This window comes from Lynx rufus, unplaced genomic scaffold (genome assembly GCF_022079265.1).
Source record: "Lynx rufus isolate CCGP_SWC_20201006 ecotype Redwood Valley unplaced genomic scaffold, mLynRuf1.p SCAF_11, whole genome shotgun sequence".
In the NCBI taxonomy this organism is placed as follows: Eukaryota; Metazoa; Chordata; class Mammalia; order Carnivora; family Felidae; genus Lynx; species Lynx rufus.
The window spans coordinates 39,247,150-39,268,953 of NW_025814825.1; the positions used below are offsets into that span (position 1 = coordinate 39,247,150).

At 36.1% G+C, this 21,804-nt stretch overlaps 1 protein-coding gene and 1 pseudogene across 3 annotated transcripts in view; both read right to left on the bottom strand.

Moving 5' to 3' along the window:
• The window catches only part of HPSE2 (heparanase 2 (inactive)), a 670,247-nt gene that overhangs the window by 541,109 nt on the left and 107,334 nt on the right, over window positions 1–21,804 (bottom strand). The gene's annotated exons all lie outside the window — the stretch shown is intronic.
• On the bottom strand, window positions 7,803–8,666 carry LOC124506712 (60S ribosomal protein L6-like; annotated as a pseudogene).

Here is a 21,804-nt window from a genome sequence, read left to right on the forward strand (position 1 = left end):
TGCCAGACCAGAAATCAGAAGTCATGATGTTTATTTTTAATTCTAATTGTTGGCAAAATTCCTCTCTATAAAATAGGGATGAATAATAACTCCCTACATGCACACAGGTTTTTATAATTATGCCAGATAACATATGTGAAAGCCCCTAGCATGGTGGCTACTTCAGGGACTTAGCCATTTGTTGAGTCTGAATTTGTTGACAGAGAACCACTCCAAATTACAAGGAGGTTGTTTTATAAATATCCATATATAGGCTGAATGTTTAGAACTTAATAATGTTTAGAACTTTTTTTCCAAAAAGTCTATTCTTACTTAACCCATAGTATAGTAACAGTATTTCACCAAAAACCACTACAAAGAGAGTTATAATTCTGAGATCACTGAGGACCTGAGAACAGCAGAGGGAAGAACAAGAAAATGGAGGAAGAAAATGGAGGAAGAAAATGGAGGAAAATGGTTGTAAAAGTAACAACACATCTTAACCATGTGCCATCATTCCCACTTCCTAAATCATTCTCCCCCTGACCAGTCTGTGACATCCTCCAGGTCTCCTAATTCGCAAATGTTATTTCAATAACACTAATGGTACTTCTCCAAAGTTCAAGATAGAGAACTGATATACTTGAAATAGGTATTTCTAGTGAAAGAGCTTCCTGAGTCTTTTGATGTCCTGGGAGCAGAGTGGGGTACAAAGACATGAAGGAAACACGTGCACACACCTGTTTCAAAGATCAAAATTACATTGCTCTAGGGGAAATGAGGGTCTAATCTCAAAATGTACTTTCTCTGAGAATTCATTCTCTCTCAGTCATGCCCTCAACTATATATTGGTGGGGTCCATTTCATGAATAGATTTGCCAACTTCTGACTTATATCTTTATCATTATGATGATGATGATGATGATGATGATGATTTAAATTCAAGTTAGTTAACATACAGTGGAGTATGGTTTCAGGAGTAGAATTCAGTGATCCAGTGATTCATCACTTAACAATATAACACCTAGCGCTCTTCCCACCAAGTGCTCTCCTTAATGTTCATCACCCATTTAGTCCATCCACCTCCATCCCCTCCAGCAACCCTGTTTGTTCTCTGTATTTAAGAGTCTCTTATGGTTTGCCTCCCTCTCTGTTTTTATCTTATTTTTCCTTAACTTCCCCTATGTTCATCTGTTTTGTTTCTTAAATTCCACATAGGAGTGAAATCATATGAATTTGTCTTTCTCTGACTGACTTATTTCACTTAGCATAATACACTCTAGTTACATCCATGTTGTTGCAAATGGCAAGATTTCGTTCTTTTTTATTGCCATGTAACATTCCTGTGTGTGTCTGTGTGTGTGTATACCACATCTTCGTAACCCACTCATCAGTCAATGGACATTTGAGCTCTTTCTATAATTTCAACAAACAAATCTGACTTATACCCGGTAGAGAGATGCTACCAGGTTAAAAAAGAAGAATCCAGTCTTGGAAAGCCAAAGTCACAATCATTGCATGACTCTGCCAAGGGCCACTCATTCTATTCAACATTCATTCACATTTCTCCAGGTCTGGGCTTGGTACAGAGGATGCAATGGTAAACATGGTTCTTGCCTTAGAAGCTCATGGTCTAAGCTAAAGAGAAATATCCTGAGGAAAATTTTATATATGGTCTTATTTATATCTTGGCCTACAGTTGAACCAATCACTGTGGTAACTTGTTACCACATTTCCACCCTTGAGGTGAGAAAGATGAGGTGTGGATCAGAATGACAGACAAAGAACACAAGTATGAAGACTGAGTGTTCCACGTAAATGACATTACAGTTTCCCAAAGGAAAAGTAGGATGGTAAAAGAAATACTATAATCAGAAAGAATAAAATAGAATATGTTGGGTAATATACCAGAAACCCTTTCGCATGAATTGTACAAATCAGAAAAAAAGACATACGAATTCTATGTGAGGTTTCACAAAGCCACTTATCTGGGAAACTCATCAGGAAAATTATCATTCCCCATCTACTACAACCAAACAAAGGGTAAACAAACATACTCTTCACGGGAATCTTGTAGAAACAACCACCACCACCACCTGATGATACAGGTTGCTCAGTGATCTGTACTAACAGATCCTCATTTGGCTACTAGTGAGATACAGTGTGCCAATCATTTCCCAGGCCAGTCACAGAAGAGCCATGTAGGCTTGCCACCATGACAAAGTGTCTATTAGCACAACTGTTTTTTTTAATGAAACATTGTTCTTATTACTCATGCAACATTGATTCAGTTCAGAGACAGAAAATGAAAGAGCCATATAGAATAATTTACCCAATAATGTATTCAGGGCACTCCCTAGTCTGTGCAGAATGGTGCAGAAACCCTCAGGGCACAAGGTTAGGGCTGGCAAAGAGTCTTGAAATGGAGAAAGGAAAACCAAGAGAGTAAAAAGCCACAGAAGAGGGAACTCTCAAAACTATGAATAAATTGAGACTAAAATTATAATTTAGGTGTAAAACCTAAGTATAAACTGACCACTGAACTGTGAGACTCCAAAAAGTCTGTGGAAGAGCAATAGCTGGAAAGGTGAAAAGGCTGAGCAAAGATTTCAGCCTCTGCCCAGTTCAGGAAGAAAGTGTTTTGAGTTTGAATTCTGCTAAGTTAGAGAAGCTTGATAAACATCTGGACTCTCCAATAAAACTGCAGGAAAGAGTAATGCCAAAGAGTAAAGACTATGTCTCACCCTAAGACTAAAAGAAAAACTAAAACAAACCTGCTCTACCAAAGTGTAAAATGAAGCCTACATTAGTTCCAGGTGACCAAAAAATAACTGAACTGTTTGAATTTTTTTTAATGTTTTTATTTATTTTTGAAGGAGAGAGAGGGACAAAGCATGAGCAGGAGAGGGGCAGTGAAAGAGGGAGACAGAGAATCCGAAGCAGGCTCCAGGCTCTCAGCTGTCAGTACAGAGCCCGACGCGGGGCTCAAACTCACAAACCACGAGCTCATGAGCTGAAGTCGGACGCTTAACTGACTGTGCCACCCAGGCGACCCTGAACTTTTTTTAACAAAGCATTTTCAAAGAAAGAGAACAACGTCCAGATTCTCTACAGTCTCAAACATAATGTCCAGACACAACTGAAAACTTACTAGACACGGAAACAGAAAAATGTGACCCGTAATTAAAAGAAAAAGTAGTCAACAAAAACTCCAAAATAATGAAGATGTTGGAATTAGCAGACTTTCAAAATTTTACTTACTTACTTTACTTATTTATTTATTTACTTATTTATTTATTTACAGTATAGTCAACATACAGTATTATATTTGTTTCAGGTGTATAATATAGTGATTTAACAATTCTATACAATACTCATTGTACTCTTAATCCCCTTCAGCTATTTCATGCATTCCCCACCCACCTACCCTCTGGCAACCACCTGTTTGTTCTCCATGTTTAAGAGCCTATATTTTATTTGTCTCTCTTTTTCTTGTTTTGTTTCTTAAATTTAACATATGAATGAAATTATATGGTATTTGTCTTTCTCTGGCTGACATACCACTTACCATTATACCCTCTAGATCTATCCTTGCTATTGCAAATGACAAGATTTCATTTTTTATGGCTGTGTAATGTTCCATTATATATATATATATATATATATATATATATATACTCCATATATATATATATATATACACACACATATATATGTAAATATTCCATATATATGTGTACACACACACACACACACACACCACATCATCTTTATCCATTCATCTATCAATGGACACTTGGGTAGCTTCCATATCTTGGCTATAGTAAATAATGCTACAATAAACATACAGGTTCATGTATGTTTTTACTTTAGTGTTCTCATACTCTTTGGGTAAAGACCCAGTAGTGGAATTACTGGATCATATGATAATTCTATTTTTAACTTTTTGAGGAACCTCTATACTGTTTGCAGACAAGTACTTTATTTTTTTTTTATTTTAATTATTTTAGAGAGAAAGCATGCATGCAAGTGGGGGAGAGGAACAGATGGAGAGAGAGAGAGAATCTCAAACAGGCTCTATGCTCACTCAGCATGAAGCCTGATATGGATGGAGCTCAATCCCATGACCGTGGGATCATGACTTGAGCTGAAACTAAGAGTTGGACACGCAACTGACTGAGTCGTCCAGGCACCCTACAAATAAATACTTTAAAGTTGCTATTGTAAATACAATCAAGTCTAGAGGAAAAGATGGTCATAATGGATGATAAGATGGAACATCTAAGCAGAAAAATAGAAACTATGAAAAAGAACCAAACAAAAACTCTAGAAATGAACACTGCAATACCTGAAATAAAAAATTCAATAGATAGGCTTAGCAAAAGATTAAAGCCATTCCCTCTCTCCCTGAGAAAATCACAAGTTTGAAAAGTTCTTTGGCTGAAGAGAAATGACATTAGATGAAACTTCATACATACAAAGAGAAATAAAGGGAAGTGGACGTGGTAAATACGTAGATAATCTTAACAGATGATATTTTGCATGTTATATTAATTTCTTGAAAAAAAACCTGATTGTATATAGTTAACACTACTAAACTATAAACTTAAAAATAACTAAGATGATAAATTTTGTATGTTTTTTACCACAATAAAAAATGACTCACTATTTAATGAAAAACATATGATATTGTATCGTGTGGATTATAATATTCATAGATATAAAATATATAAAACAATATCACAAAGGATGGGGGGTCTAAGTAGAATTATAGTGTTATAAAAATTTTTATTGGAAAAGGTACTATTTTAACTCTAAGTAGAACGTGGCAAGTTAAAGATCAATATTTACTGCAACCTTTAGTGATCTTTAGTACAACTTCTTAAAAATAATATGTAAGTTATATCCAGAAAGTCATTAAAATAATTAAAACAAAACATTAAAAAATTTTATTAACCCAAAAGAAAACATGAAAGGAGAAAAAAAGGAGTGGGAAAAAGGCAGGACAAATAGAAAGCAAATAGCAAAATGGTAGACTTGGATTTCCACTTCCAACTATGTTGAAGTAACTGGTACTAAATCAGCCCTCCTGAAATAAATAACTACAAATCCGAACAAACCATGTGAGGCAACTTTTTCAGGCACATGACTGTAATCCTTGAGAAAAAGGAAACTCATGAGGTGAATCCCATGATCACCCAGCTCCCTAATGATACAATTTCCCAACTACAAAGAAGAGAGCTAGAGCCTGAGTTGGTTGAGGTGATCCCACTGATCTGAGAAGGCAGAAATCAGAGTTCAGCTTGGCTGAAGTAGCTGTAATCTATGAGGCAAGACAACAGAGAAAAGGTGGCTGTACAGAGAAGGCTAGAGGAGTCCTTGTGGGAGGTCCTGTATAAGTACCTGAGGACTATATATGGCTATATATGTTCAGAGTTAAGACCATGGAAGTTTACCAGGTAGCAGTTATGATAGAGTTGAGAGGAAAACAGAGATATTAGAGAACAAGCACTGCTAGAGGAAAAAGCATAGTTCTTGGCCCTTTCAGAGTGGAGAGATCCTATTAATACTTTGATAAATCCGAGGCATTCAGCTGAGACAGTAGAAGGTCATACCATTAGAGTAAGGACCAAGCTTTAGTGTAAGACCTACTCTATATCCACCCTAACAAAGTATGAAATCGAGTTTTAATAATATCCACAAGGGAGATGGAGTTTGAAAGTTAAGTCCTGACAAGCTAGAGGAGCTTGAGAAACATCCTGGACTTTCCACAGATCTGAAGAAAGCATAAAACAAAGTCTACAAAAGTTTAAGGTGACCAGCCAATAACTGCCTATTAAAATAAAAATCAATACCATTCAGAGAAAGACAACAGAATACAGACACTCTACACTATTTTTAATCACAATATCAGTATTCATTTAAAATATCACCATAGTCAAAAATAAATAAACAACCAAAAATTAAAATAAGTTAATAGAAACTAGATCAGAAATGGCCCAGATGTTGGATTTAGCAAAAGACTCTAATGCACCTATTAGCAAAGACTTTAAAGCACCTATTATAAACACATAGAGAATTAAAAGACAATATAGTTTTAATGACTAATAACACATAAGGCACCTTAGTGGAGAAATGGAGAGAGGAAGAGACAGAGAGACAGGAGAGAGATACCAAGAAGAAATTTTAGAATGGAAATAAAAAATTCACTACAAGGGCTTAAGGGAAAACTGGAAAAGAAAAAGAAATAAACTTAAAGGCATGTTTTTTAAATCCAGTTTAAAGAAGAGAAGAAAGAAATTACTGAAAAAAAATTAATAGAGCCTTCAGGATCTTTAGGACAGTATGAAATGATCTAACATATAACTGAGTCCTAGAGATTGGGGCAGATAAAATATTTGAAGAGAATAGCCAAAAACTTGACAATTTTGATGAAAAGTATTAACTGTAAATCTAAAAACCAGGAGGTTGAAAACTTACATAGTGAATTCTCTGAAGGGAAAACTAAAATTAGAAATAAAAAGTGAGATATCTAGAAAATCTCCTATTATCGGGAAATTAAATCTTTTCTAAACAGCCAATGGTCAAGGAAAAATCACTAGAGAAATTAAAAATACTTCAAATTAAAAAATTACTTAGCAAAATTTGTGGAACACAAACCAAATAATACTTAAAGGAGGAATGTAGTTTTAAATTCACACATTAGAGAAAATAGAAAGATTTAATATCAATTATCTAAGTTCCTACCTTAAGAATCTAGAAAAAGAGGAGCAAATTAAATCCAAAGTAAGTCATAAGAAAGGAATAATAAAGATCAGAGTATATATCAGCAAATAGAGAAAATTAACAAAGCCAAAGTTTTTTAAAGTATTAATAAAATTAATAAGCACCTAACAATAACAAAGAAAAAAAGAAGAAAATCACAAGTTAACAATATCAAGAATAAGAGAGAGGCATCACTACAGATCCCACAGACATTAAAAGGATACTAATGTAATACTACAAAGAGCTTTATGGTAATAAACTCAACAACTTAAATAAAATGGGCAGAATCTTTTTTTAAAAAAGACTTAAAAATTTATGAAGAAATACAAAATCTGAATAGCCCTATACCTATCAAAGAAATTATAATAAAAATTTGCATAAGTAAAACTCCATGTCCACCTGGGTCCACTAGAAATTTCTATCAACCTTTAAGGAAGACTTAATATCAATGTTACACAAACTCAGAAAATAAAAGGGAAAAGAATGTTTCCACTTTATTTTTATAACCCAGCTTAACCCTGACACCAAAATCTGACAAGGACATTACAAAAAAAAGAAACCTACAGACCAATATGCCAAAGACTCAACTGTATTAATTAAGGGGAAAAGACAGTGTTTTCAACAAATGTTGCCAGAATAAATGAATAAACATATGAAAAAATGAATATTAATATTCCTTGACACAATTATTTTTTTTTCCTTGACACAATTAATTAATGTGAAATGGACCACAGACCTCAACGTAAAAGCAAAACCATAAAATGTCTAGAAGAAAACATGAAAGAAAATTTTTGTGTCCTTGAGAGTTAACAAAGATTTCTTAGATAGAACACCAAGAACACTGACCATAAAAATTTTTTTTGATAAACTGGACTTACCATATTTAAAACTTTCTGCTCTGTAAAACTGACTAAAAGTTAGAAGTTCACTAACAGGAGAAAATGTAAACAGATTGTGGGATAGTCATACAATGAAAAACAACTCAGAATTTTTAAATTACATTCATTATTTATTTTTTGAAATGGATCAGTTATTTCATTAAGTTCTTGGTAAGAAATTCAGAACACCAATTTGTGAGGATAAATTCCATTTGTGAGAGAAAACACAGAGCAGAAGTGGCTCTGAGGCTGAGAAACAGCTTTGATTTTTGGCAGAATTTGTGAATCCACAGCTTTCTGGTCAACCTTGCACTGCTCTGTAATCTCATATTTCTCCTTCTCTGTGTCAAAGATCTCACCTTCCTGGTGTCTGGGTTTGCATAGCTTCTTATTCTTGAAGTAATAAGCACCAGTGAGATGTTTTGGGATTTTTGCACTACTGATATCAATTTTCGTGTAGGTGGCAACGACAAATTGGTGTGTTCTATGCAGAGGAACTCAACTAAGGGACATAGAGATCTGGTCACAAACAGCAAGCCACTGTTCAGTTGCTTCAGGAAAATCACCCTCTTGCCTCTGTGGCACCCAGTGAGGATGATCAAAATGGTCCCAGAAATGATGCTATCTCACAGTTTTCTCACATGCTGAAAGGTCTTTTGCTTGGCTCAACAGCTTTTGAGGCACATCTTCAGTAGGAAAATACCTAGACATTCTGCAAAGTTTAACCACTCAAGTATCACCATTCTTGTCACCACCAACTAGTTTTTTGACTATAGCAAGAACCTTCTCCTTCTGTTTCTTTTCAACCCTAGATTTAGCTGCTGAATACTTCCTCTTGTACATGGCCTTTTTGGAATATATAGCTGATGGGGAGTATTCACCAATTCCTCTGACTACGTCAGAGTTTCAGCTAGAATGGGGCCTCCCCTTCTTGGGCATTTTAGCCCTGAGATTACCCTTCTTAACCTTGCCACCAGGATCAGCTTTCTTGGCTTCAAGTTTCTTCTCCTTACTATCAGGATTCTTGGCTTTTTCATCCACCATCTTGCAAGATGGGAAAGAATAAAAAAAAATTTTTAATGAACTACTGATAACACATAACTAAGATGAGCACTGGAATCATTATGCTAAACTTAAAAAGCTAGACACAAAACAATATATATGAAGTTTAAGAACAGGCAAAATAATCTATGGTGATAGAAATCTGAACAGTAGTTGCTTTGCAAGATGTGATGGACCAGAAAGGGACCTATTGTAAGGGACTTTCTGGATGATGGAAGTGTTCTAGATCATGTTTAAGGTGATGGTTACATAGATGCATACTTTTATCAAAAGCAATCAAACTGTACACTTCAGATATTTGCAATTTTATGACATATAAATTTTATTCACATTTTAAAGTAACAATATGGGGGGAGGAATTTTAGTTCCTACCAAAAGGCACCTAGATTTCAAAAGGGACCAAGTACCAAGTAAAATATAACTCAAATGACCCATACACCTTACATGAATCCAATTATAGACTCTTAACACAGCTAAAATGAAAGGTTTCAAAGTTTACTCACCTAATATTCTACAGATTAGAAAAGGCATACTCACTACAAAAAGACACAACAAGAACAGCAGGTAGCAACAGCATGGAGTGTCATCTGTTACCTGCTTCTTCACCTCCCCATAGTGTTCAACTTCTAAGGAAAATCCACCTGAACCCTCTGGAGACCAAAAGATGCCTATAAGCTTTCAGGCCTTGCCACCATAAGCTAGAAACAACTCCAGACAAAACTTATCATCAAAACAATAGCCAGGGCCAACCCAAAAGCAATCAGTTCTTTGGTAGCCCTATCAAGGTCATTCAAGTCAGTGAGACTAACCTTTCTCAACATTAACCCAGGATTCTAATCAAGCTGACATGGAGATGAACTTATTTTGTCCAGCTGGCTACAAAAACACATGCATGAAATCGTTCTTGCTCACCCTCATGCTAGCCTTTCCCTCTCCTCTTCCTGTTTCTTTTCTTTTTCACACATGCACAAACAGTCACGTCGTCATATGAGACAAGTGAACACTGAATCTTATGGGTAAAAAACAGATGTTTTCCAATTATCCTTCACAAAACCATATTTTATATCGGGTTCTTCTATGGATTTATAGCCAATGAAGAGATGTTACTACATTAGCTCATGGAGGGGGATGATAAAAACTGGAAAGGAAGAGTCAGACAAGGCAAAGAGAAGCTATCCAGAAGGCTGCAATTGGAGAAGCATGACAAATGGGCAGCACAGTTTTAGAGGGTTCCGGCAGAAAGGCAGATTGCCTGACTGGGAGAGATTCTCCACAGCTGGAGCATCGCACACACCATCTGGAATTTTTTAAATCTGCTTTCCCCAGGTGATCTGATTCTCAGAGTGCCAGTGGAGATGAGAAAAGAAGTAATTGTATAGCTCAGAACAGCTCCAAATGCTCCCCAAATTAGTTAATGAAATCTTGTTTGAATCAGTTTCAGCTTCTCCTCCAAATTGAGCCTCTAGTTTTGTGTTGTTGTTTCCTCAAAAAAAAAAAAAAATTGAATGGTAGGAGTTTAACCCCTAAAGGTTTTCTGTACAGTGGAACAAAACAGGATTCCCAGCACAATGGGCAAAAATGGTGCTCCAACTGTCAGTTCTGGCCCAAATTTCTCAATACAGGCCAACAAAGCTTCATTTTCAGTCTCACTCCTCTTGACTGGTCTTAGCACTACTTTTAGCTGTTGCCAAATGGAGAGCATACATACTGAGGTCCCCAGTTTTCTTCCCCAGATGGTCTAAACTTCAGAATTAAAATAAAGGAAAATGCAATTTTAAAAATTAAGAGCAACCACAAACTAAACTGTCATAAAAATGAAAGACCTTCATTTTCTTTTTCTCACAATATATATGTCCCTGTGAATGTGGAGGTGGGGAACAGTGGGGGAGTATATGCAAGAGAAAAAGTGATAGAGCTTACTGGGGAATAGAAGGGGTCAGGGAAGGAATAAAAAAGTAGCAGGAAAGGAATTCTGCCTCTATCCTCTATCCTCATTTCTGTCTCCAGTTGACTTTTTTTTTTTTTTTTTTTTGGTCTCTTATCTTGTACCAAAAGTATAAAGCAAACTTTTTCTACAAATGGCCAGATAGCAACTTGGCAACTATTTTATTTTAGGCTTTATGGGCCATGCGGGTTGGGTCACAAATACTCAACTCTGCCATTCTAGCAAAAAAAAACAACCATAGACAATATATAAATGAACGAACATGGCTTTGTTCCAATTGTTGGATAATGAAATTTAGATTTCAAATACATCTCATATGTCATGAAATATTATTATTGTGGTTTTTAAGAACCATTTAAAATGTAAAAACCGGGGCGCCTGGGTGGCGCAGTCGGTTAAGCGTCCGACTTCAGCCAGGTCACGATCTCGCGGTCCGTGAGTTCGAGCCCCGCATCAGGCTGATGGCTCGGAGCCTGGAGCCTGTTTCCGATTCTGTGTCTCCCTCTCTCTCTGCCCCTCCCCCATTCATGCTCTGTCTCTCTCTGTCCCAAAAATAAATAAACGTTGAAAAAAAAAAAAATTAAAATGTAAAAACCATTCTTTGCTCAAAAATCATGCTCAAAAACAGCAGGCCATATTTGGCCCATGGGCCACAGTTTGCCAATCCCAGTATAATACCAATGAACAACACCTCTAATAAAGGTTCAGTTCCAGAACTACACAATAACCACAGCAGGAGTCTCACATAATTCCTTACTCAGGAAAAACTCAGAGTAGAGTTTTTCAAACTTGAAGTGTTCCATTATACCATGAGGAACTGTGGCGAACTTTTCATTCTCAGGATCACAGACGTCTAGAGGTGTAAATACATGTGTGTTAAAATAAATTCCTTCCCACTTTTAAACTTACAAAATTGTCCTACTTCAATCTATTCTTTTTATGGATCTTCTTCACTCTTGTTGGCAAGAAAGGGTAGACTCTTGACCACCATAAACGTTTTCAAGTATCTACTAGTACTTTACTTTGGTGATGATATAGATTAATATAGACAGCAGTACGTTTCTTTTCTCTTTCTACCCCTGCCTTTTTTTTAAATGAAAACACTAATATGTCCACCAAACAAATTAGCATCTCTATGTTAGCAGACTATTTGCTGGGAACAACAAACTCATATGTCATTTTCAACGAGGAAAAAGAACTGGGTGCAAAAAGCAAGACCAGCTTATAACTTGTAAGTTTGGGCACGGAACTTTTCACAAGAGTTTTCACTAAAGGGACCATTCCTACACAAAGGTACCAAGCCAGGAGCTGGTACTACAGATATGGTCCTGCCCTCAGAAAACTTACAGTCTAGTTGTAGAGACATAAGAGGCCCAAAGAAGAGTAATATAATAACCACAAACACTTTAAATATTTTAATATATATTAAAATGTACAGCAATATAGAATCCCACACAGATATACTAAAAATGAAAGCTTAGACAAATTGTATGAGAAAAATTCCAACTCAAAAACATGTTGGAAAAATTTTTCCTGCCTAGCAAAAACAAAATTAGAAAAATACCCCAAAATAATAAAGTGTATGTCCCTTACCTACTCCCCCACAAAAAACCTACAGATAATAAATAAGGATCATCTTAAGAGAAAAAGAAGACACTTACTACAACTATAGTAAAGCATAAGAAATAGAGCACAAAAGATATACTAAAATGATAATATGGACATAAATAAATGTCCTTGTGGCATATATTGGGAGATATATTCTTATGTTTAAAGTCAACAGTGAATTTAGAAGTTTGAGCTAGTAGTGTTAAAATTCTACAGAAAATGCAAACATGTGGTAGAAATGCAAACTGGTATAGCCACTGTGGAAAACAGTATGGAGGTTTCTCAAAAAGTTAAAAATAGAACTACCCGAAGACCCAGTACTTGCACTATTATTTACCCCCAAAATACAAAAACACTAATTCAAAGGGATACATGCATTTCTACTTTTACAGCAGTATTATTTACAATAGCCAAATTATGGAAACAGCCAAGTGTTCACTGATACATAAATGGATAAAGAAGATGTGGTATTATATATAGTGGAATATTGCTCAGCTACTAAAAAAATGAAATCTTGCCATTTGCAACAACATGGACAAATTAAGGAGTTTCATGCTAAGCTAAATAAGTCAGTCAGAGAAAGACAAATACCATATGATTTCACTCATACATGGAATTTAAGAAAGAAAACAAATGAGCAAAGGGGAAAAAAGAGGGACAGACAAAGCAAGAAACAGACTCTTTTTTTTCAATATTCACTGTTTATTTTGTTAGAAGTATTTACAGTGGATCTCACTTAATTTAATAGACGTTGAAACACCTACTTATTTTGTGAGATCCTTTGGTTATAAATTTGTAATCCTCCTTGTGGTGGTTGTGTGTGAAAAAGACTCTTAACTATAGAGAACAAACTGATGGTTACCAGAGAGGAAGTGAGAGACAGATGGGTGAAATAGGTGATGGGGATTAAAGAGTACACTTATCATGAAAAAAATAAAATAGAATAAAATAAAATAAAATAAAATAAAATAAAATAAAATAAAATAAAATAAAATAAAATGAATGGATGTACAAACTATGTTGAAATATATGTAGAGAACTGTTTAAAGAAGCAAACAATAAAGATGTTTCTGAAAGTGGGGGAAAAAAAAGAAACAAAGAAAATGCCAACATGAGCAACAGCGAAGAACTCAAGGAAACTAAGTATCTGGTGACAGGTACACATGACAAATAATCCAGGAACTCAGATAAGGCTGAGGACTGGAGCAGTGATTTACAGAATACAGTTACACAGAGAGCCCTTCAAAAAAGAAACCCAGATGTTGAGAGGAAGGGGTGGCACACCACAGACGGTGATGATGGGAGTGAACTTGGGCAGGAAAGAAAGCTGCCTGCCCCACAGCAAAAGAGTCAATCCATTGGAAAATAATGCAAAACAAACAAAATAATGCCAGACCCAGACAGCAGGGGAAAACCAAACCTCAAGATAATCTAACATCTCTTCTATATAATCTACCTGTGACAATAATCAATGAGCATTTGAATCATAAAGTTATTTTGAGATTATCTAATCCTATGCATTAGTTTTATAGATAAATCTTCAACCCAGAAGGGAACTATCTTACACAAGGTCACATAATGAGTTGGTGACAGGTATAGACTTAGTCTGGACTCCCAGATAGTCCAATATGCTGTCCATTGCACTACACTGCCTCCATACCAAGTCCTCAAGTGAGGTGTCCATTCTGTTACTCTCTCAGGACTTTCTTGCAAGTTGCTTTCAGTATTTGAACTTACAACTGTAGGCCTGTAAATTCAATGCTTAGGAGAATAAAAGTAACTGGGTTTTATTGTTGTTTGTTTTTTATCATTATAGCCTTTCCATTACTGATTATATAGCCTTGAGCAAGTTACTTTACCCTCTAAACTTCAGGTTTTACATCTAGAAGATAATAGTGCCTCACACAAAGGACTATGGTAAAGATTAAGTAACATTTTACATATAAAGCATGTAGTATATGTCCCAGAATATAATAAACAAGTGTTTGCTACTGTTAAAGAAAATATTCTCTCTCTCTCTTATTTATGCCCATGAGAAGCAGCACAGCCTAGTGGTTAGGACAGTAAAGAGCATAGACTCTGGATGCCCCTGCTATACCACTTCCTAACTGTGTGAGCTTGGGCAAATTACTTAAACTCTCTGTGTCTCACATTCCCTATCTTTAAATAGGGTTGTTGTAAGGATTAAGTGGGATATTGTATGCAAACGGTATCTTAAAAAAATAGAAATGCTTTAATAGGAGCATTTGTTAATTGAAAATTTTAACCTATAGAAACTTGCATCTGCTGAGAAGTACAAGAGAAAATTTTGGCTTTTCCCCATGGTTAGGTATGAGATAGTGACAATATATGCTTATAATAAGCTTGTGGTGGTCTTGGAGGGGGAGAGGAGAATGGGCCACCAAAATCCCTATCAGGATGTTTTCTGTGCATAATTAAACTGCCTGTAACTTGTTCTTTCCAGTCAAAGAGAAGAATGAAATGTACCACCCTCCCAACCTACCCCTACTTTCTCACAGATATTTGGTATGTAGTAGCTGAATTTTCTCATTAAACATTTTGAAGGCATTTTTACTTTTACTTTTTTATGTTTATTTATTTTTGAGAGAGAGAGACAGACAGACAGACAGAATGTGAGTGGGAGAAGGGCAAAGACACACACACACACACACACACACACACACACACACACACACACAGAATCCAAAGCAGGCTCCAGGCTCTGAGCTGTCAGCAAAGAGTCTGATGCGGGGCTCAAACTCATGAACCGTGAGATCATGACCTGAGCTGAAGTCAGATACTTAACCAACTGAGACACTCAGGTGCCCCTTGAAGGAATTTTTAAATAAAGTTTTTTCTGCTGCATTTTCCCCAACTCTCCATGTCTCTGTTATCCACAGGTACAAAGGCCTAGGAGCCCAGTATCAGCACGATGGCCTTCAACTAAAGCCAAAATCCTAAATCTGGAACTGGGAGATCCACTGAGATTACAGCCAGTAATCTGTCCATAGGCATAGCCAATGGTCAGAGCCAGCAGTCATGAAGTAAGCAAAATTAATATCCAAGACCTAAGCCAAGAGCCATAAAACAAAGTTGGCAGGGAGAGGCGAGGAAGGGAAATGGGTGTCAAAGCTAAGCCAAAGGAGTTACAAACACCTCATATTACCAGAACCACCTAGAGTCCATTGCAAACTGTTACTGCTGCTTTAGGCACAGTCTCCTTAAAGACCACTGACCAATGGCTGAGCCATAAGGAACAGTCAGTTTGGAAGGGAACATTCTTAGTTCTGTGGCTCCTTAGTCAATTCTCCTATTTTCTAGTTTCCCTTATCATGGTGTGCTATTTCTAGCAATGTAGGCTTAGATGTGAATCTCTTCCTTCTTGGGCCAGTAATTTAAGCTCTGTGAACCTCAGCTAGCTCATCTGTACAACGATAATAGTAATTTTTATCTTCATAGATTTGGTTTAAAGATTGCATGAGAATACATGTGAAAATCTTGAAGATTTGACAAAACACAAGTGAAGCTTTTGTAAGACACACTATAAACAAAGTTAAAAGATAAATGTTAATATCCCTAATAATTCAAAAACTTCTACAAATCAGGATGAAAAATATAAATAACACACACAGAAAAAATGGCAAGGAATTAAAAGGTAATTCACAGAAAAAATACAATTTGCTCAACCACACTGGGGATCAGGGCACTGCAAACTAAAGAGGGAGGTACCACTTTTCAGTTTGGCAAGAATTAAAGGGACGAATAATACCCATGTTGGCAAGGATATGGGCAAAAGGATACTCCTATAACACAGTTGGAGGAAATAGAAAGCTTTTAGGTAGGCAATTTGCCTGTAACATTTAAAACGTGACTTTTTATTCCATCGATTCTACTGCTAGTAAACTATCAATCAGAAATACTATCATAAATTCATAAAAATATATGTACGGGATATGCATTAAAATAACTAAGTTGTATATATATGTGTGCCTATATATAGATATTTCATATTTATACTGGCTAAAAAGAAAACCACAGGTCCAAAATGGCATCAGTTAGGCTGTCATAAAACCACAGCTTAATACCTAATCTAGTTGCAGTTTCAACATCCTCCAGAAATTTGTCTTTTTTTAATTTTTTAAAAATATTTATTTTTGAGAGACAGAGACAGAGCACAAGCAGGGGAAGGGCAGAGAGAGAGGGAGACACAGAATCCGAAGCAAGATCCAGGCTCTGAGCTGTCAGTACAGAGCCCAATGTGGGGCTCGAAGCCATGAACTCTAAGATCATGACCTGAGCCAAAGTCAGACACTTAACTGACTGAGCCACCCAGGCACCCACCCCCCCCTCACCGAAATGTAAGTCTTAACAGGTCAGTCAGAATTTTTCTGATCAGTGCCAATGAGGTTATTTGACCACCTACTTTCCCCTCTAAGGGAAAGTGACCTTGCCTGGAACAATCCTTTTCATTTGCTAATAACTTTCTTATCCCACCCTCATTTCTATAAAAATTTTTCATTTTGTGCAACTCTTGGAGCTCCCCTCTACTTCCTAGATGGGATGCTGCCAATCCTTGAATCATTTAATAAAACCAATTAGATCTTCAAATTTACTCACCTGAATTTTGTTTTTTAACATAATGTTGCTATAAATGTTACATACACACACATAAATATGTTCATATGTGAAGAGAAAAGGTCTGGAAGCTTATACAGCTGTTAATGGTATCAATTCCAGGGAAGTGGGGTTAGAGAACATGGGGAGGAGGGGCCTTATATTTTATATACATTTATAATGTATTAAATATGTACATAGCATAGAATTTTCTCCAATAGAATGAAATTCTTTCATAATCTTTAAAGAAAAAAAAGAAAATGTTTTGCAGATTATAAAGCAAAGCACAGGTGTTATTTTTCGTTTTTTTTTTTTTAATTTTTTTTAATTACATTTACTTATTTTTCAGAGACAGAGTGAGACAGAGTGCAAGCAGGGGAGGGGCAGAGAGAGAAGGAGACCACAGAATCCAAAGCAGGCTCCAGGCTCTGAGCAAACATTCAGCACAGAGCCCAACGTGGGGCTCGAACCCACGAGCCATGAGATCATGACTTGAGCTGAAGTCAAACACTTAACCAACTGAGCCACCCAGGTGCCCCAGGGTGTTATTTTTCTTAAATATACCTTATCAACCAAAAGAAATTTAGGATGACATACAGATGTGAAGTGTTATTCTTTATTACCAGAATTTCTTACTTAAAATTATTTTTAAGTCAAGAAAAAAAACAATTGTGCCAAGTCTTCCATATACATAAAAATACAGTAATTCTAGGCTTAAGGTATAGAATTATAGCTCTAGAAAATTTCCTTGTAAACTTTATCAAGTCTAGTTACCCTTTTTAACTGTTATTCTCATGCTTAAACCATATTATAGATATTAATACTATTCTTAAGACATGACACCATCACTACCTACTTGTCCTCTGAAGTAATTACCCCAAACTAAAATTTCCTTCTTTTTATATCTTCCCCTTTTCTCAGTTTATTAAATCATTCTAAATTTGAACATATTTCTCTCAGGTACAACAAGATCACCAGCTCAATTTTGTGAGATAAGCAAATTAGACACAATTGCTTTCCATTTCATCATTCAAGGTAACATAAAAATGTTACAAGTTCATCAAAAAACAAGAATTCCAATAAACCATATTAAGTTCACAGGCAAATAGAGTTTTTTTTTTTTTTGCCCTTTTCTGTTCCTGGTTCTCCTTTAGTACTGCCTCCCAAATTATCCCAAGCACCCTCCCAACAAAGCCTGCTTTCTGGAAAGGATCTGAAAAGTAAATTCATGAGTAAAAAACATACAAATAAATAAAGCTATAACTGTTAAATTTCAGAAATTGATTTTTAAAATTACACATGAGTACCCAATATTGCTAGGTACTATATATGATATGAACCAAATTGATGGGCCCTACCCTCAGAAAACACGGAAGAACAGATAAATAAACAAGTAGTTAGACTAAAGTGTGGTTTGCTATGATAGAGTTAAGACACAGTGTTATAAGAGGGAAGGTCTAACCAAGTGCAAAGGGTCAGAGAATTCTAGAAGAAATATCTAAGCCAAGGAGTAAAGAGTGAACATCAACTAGACAAAGGTACATGGGAAGAAGAATGAAGGCATGAAGAATGCCTTCCTGACATTTCTGAAATCACATCACCCCAATTCATCCAAAATATATGTCTGACTCTGATGAGCAGTAAAGTGGGAACAAAATTCAAACCTTCTAACTTCCAGTTCCTTTCATCATTTGGAATACTCTATCCCTTGCATCCTCTCCTCTCTTCAGCTTCAAGTGGTCATGGAAAACAACTGAACTGGTAAAAGAGAAGTCACAGAAGATCACAAATGCAGAGCACAAAGAGAATAGGAAGGCAGGCAGCTGGGGAAATGGTTTTGTAAGACTTTCTCTGAAGGACAAATGTTTAGGACAAAACAAAATTCCCAGCAACGGTGTATATGCCTCTAAAGACTGTAGTTTTGATAGGGCAGTAAATATTCAACCCGATGTCCAAACAAAACAAATATCTGGATAGTCTCTGCCAAACCAAGATTAAAAACTTCTGAAATAAAGGGCCACCCGGGTGGCTCAGTTGGTTAAGCATTTGACTTCAGCTCAGGTCATGATCTCGTGGTCCACGAGTTCAAGCCCCATGTCAGGCTCTGTGCTGACAGCTCAGAGCCTGGAGCCTGCTTCGGATTCTGTGTCTCCCTTTCACTCTGTCCCTCCTCTGTTCATTCTCATTTTCTCTCTCTCTCTCTCTCTCTCTCTCTCTCTCTCTCTCTCTTTCTTTCTCTCTCTCAAAAATAAACATTAAAAAAATTTTAAAAAAAAACTTCTGAAATAAAAAATAGCCAGTAATAAATTTATCCATTTTCAGCTAAGCAATATTTAGAGGGGAATTTATAACCTCAAATGTCTCTGCTAGAAAAAAAAATCTCAAATTAATAACCCGAGCTCCCACCTTTAGAACCTAGGAAGCGAAGAGTAAACTCAATTCACAGCAAAGAGAGGAAAGGAAATAATAAATATTACGCTGTAAATCAATTAAGTAGAAGATAAAAATGCAGTAGAAAAAAATAAATAAAACCAAAAAATGCTTCTCAGAAAAGGTTAAAAAATTTTTTTCCAAACTTTTAGCAAGTCCCACTAAGGAAAAAGATGAGAAGACAGAGCACCAAAATCAGGAATGTAAAAGGGCACATAACCACTGAATCTACAGAAATTAAAAGATTATAAAGGAGTATTATGAACAATTTTATGTCAATAAATTAAATAATGTAGATGAAATGAACAAATTCCTAGAAAGACACAAATGACGAAAATTGCCTTAGAAAGAAATAGAAAATTTGAATGAACCTATAATGAGTAAAGACACTAAATTAGTAATTTAAAATCTTTGCTCAAAGACAAAACCAGATCCAGATGACTCTACTGGTGAATTCTATTAAGCATGTAAGAAGAAATAACACCAATCCTTCATGAACTCTTCCAGAAAATGGAGGAGGAGGGAATACTTCCCAACTCATAGGACGTCAGTGTTCCTCCAAGAGTGCTTTCTAAACTTGCTCAGGACAAAACCTAGGATCACAGAACTCAGTTAATGCTGATATCTTCAGGTTCCAGATGGATTCATAAGGCCAGACAGGAAGCTGGAAATGTCCAAATACATGTTAAGAAAGCTCTAGAACCAACCTGGACTTCAAAAGTCCTTTAAAAATTTAAGACTATCTCATGGAAAAATTGAGAATATCTCCCTTAAAAAGTCATAAACGGGACGCCTTGGTGGCTCAGTTAGTTAAGAGTCTGACTCTTGATTTCAGCTCAGGTCATGATCTCACGGTTCCTGAGTTCAAGCCCCACATTGGGCTCTGTGCTGAAATTGCAGTCTGCTTGGGATTCTCTCTCTCTCTCTCTCTCTCTCTGCCCAGCCCCAGCTTGCGCTCTCTCTCTCTCTCTCTCTCTCTCTCTCTCTCTTTCACTCTCCCTCTCTCTCTCAAAAATAGATAGATAGATAGATAGATAGATAGATAGATAACATTTTTTAAGCCATAAAGGACCTTTTCCCCTATTTCTGCCCAAAGAAGTTAGTAACAAATATTCTGGCTTGCAGGGCAATACTAGGACCAAGTCATGGGAGCTAGGTGTCTCAGTTCTCAAATAACTTTGTAGTTTTTGGACATCCTTATTGGTTTAGGTGATATCTCATATTTGAAGTTACTACATCTATGGAAAACAAGTGATTTTCCAGTTAAAAAAAAAAACTTATATTTAAGACTATATTGCAAAAAAACAAAAACAAAAAAAACCCTTTTTATTCCCTCTCTTCTTCCTTCTTATATACTTAATTACATGCATACCATAGTTATATCCATATAGTACCAATACTCAACTTCACAGTTACAAGTGACACTGAAAAGTGATTAGCTAAATCAGCATGAAATGGCAATGATGTATATGATAGCCGTATAGAACTCAGTGCTTAGTACTCAGTGCTGTCATGTATCATCTCATCTAATGTTTACATTGTCCATGTTTATTCTCATCTAAAGAGGGTTATATAGCTACTGCAACTACTATAACTGTACCAGCCTCTTATCTGATAAACTGAAAAAAAACTATGCCTACTTAGACAAATCAGATTGGGATATTAATAAAACTGGGATAGAGGTAGAGAAACAGAGTCTACATATCTAGGTATTGAGATTTGGGGGAAAGAACAGAGCAAGGTTTTTCAGGACTATTGCCCAGAGCAATTTAGAGATAGATGTTTAAAGACTTTTTTTTAAGTTTATTTATTTGTTTTGAGAGAGGGCACAAGTTGGGGAGAAATGGAGAGAGAGAGGGAGAGAGAGAATAGCAAGCTGTCAGCACACAGCCCAGTGGAGGGCTCAAACTCATGAGCCATGAGATCATGACTTGAGCCAAAATCAAGAGTCAGATGCTTGGGGCAACTGGGTGGCTCAGTTGATTAAGCATCCACCTTTGGCTCAGGTAATGATCTCACCGCTTGTGAGTTCAAGCCCTGCATCAGACTGTGTGCTGACAGCTCAGCACAGAGCCTGGAAATTGCTTCAGATTCTGTGTCTCCTTCTGTAGACCCCTTCCCCGTTCATGCTCTCTCTCTCTCTCTCTCTCTCTCTCTCAAAAGTAAATAAAAACATTAAAAAAAAAAAAGAGTTGGACGCTTAACCAACTGAGCCACCCAGGCACCCCTAAAGACTTTTTTTTTAAGTTTTTCTGTGTGTGAATAATGTAACAACACCAAAAGCATGACCCATAAAAGAAAAAAATGATAAACTGTATTTCATCAAAATTAAGAATTTCTGCTCTTTGAAAGACACTGTTGGGAGAATGAAAAGACAAGCCACAGACCAGGAGAAACTATTTGTAAATCACATATCTGATAACACTTTTATCTAGAATATATGAAAAACTCTCAAAGCTCAATTACAAATGAACAAAGCAATTTTTTAAATGGGCAAAATATTACTTCTCCAAAGATCATTTA